This window comes from Cannabis sativa, chromosome 9 (genome assembly GCF_029168945.1).
Source record: "Cannabis sativa cultivar Pink pepper isolate KNU-18-1 chromosome 9, ASM2916894v1, whole genome shotgun sequence".
Taxonomy (NCBI): Eukaryota; Viridiplantae; Streptophyta; class Magnoliopsida; order Rosales; family Cannabaceae; genus Cannabis; species Cannabis sativa.
Window position 1 is genome coordinate 12,713,486 of NC_083609.1, and position 942 is coordinate 12,714,427.

Below are 942 nucleotides of genomic sequence, written 5' to 3' on the forward strand. Positions count from 1 at the left end.
GTCTGGATTGGTGCAATTTGAAAACCGACCGACTAATCCAGAACCTCTCTTAAAATCGACTGTTTCAAACCTCAGTTTGGTCAGTTTAAACCGCTCTCGGTTTAAACCGCCCAAATCGAATTTCTTTTTTCTTTCTATAAAATATGATCAAATTTATTCTATAAGTACATTATTCTACATTCTACAATTACAACCATACAAATTAATTGTTCAAAAATTAATTGTGTTATTCTTTTAACTTTAATATTAATAAAATAATAATATATTATTATTATTATATATTATCAGTAACTACAATACATAAACTAAAAAAACTTAATAAATTAATATATATGTATAACAATTAGTTTTAGATTTTGTGGTCGATTTATTATTCAAAAAAATTGGCCGTTCAATGGAGGTTTTAACTATTAGCGGCTTTTTCGATTTTTGGTTTTGCCAATTTTAGTTCCAGCAGTGTTCGGTTGGTCAATTTGAACGGTTTTTTTTTGATTTTTTTGGATTTCATGCTCAACCCTAGGAAAAATCTATTAATTCCACTAAAACAAAACCTTTAGGTAGAATTACCTTTTGCCCTTACTTCACCCTTAAGTAAACTAAAGGCTTAGGGGTAAAATAGTCAAAACTACAACCCCACCAAAACCAGATATTCTAAATATAAATAATACCTGCCTCACTAAATATAAGATTCTAAACCATATACATGTGATTCTAATAGCTAAACCGTCGCAATTCTACTGTTACCGAGCATAATTCTCAAAATATTAAAATACATGTTTATCATTTATAATACATCTAGAGTTTAATTAAATCTTTAAAATTGAGAAATTATAACTGAAATGCCCATTTATTAAAAATAGGTCACATATTACACAATACATATATAATCACATAATACGATTACTTAATGCTAATTGTCTACTAATTCATATTTTAAGTATG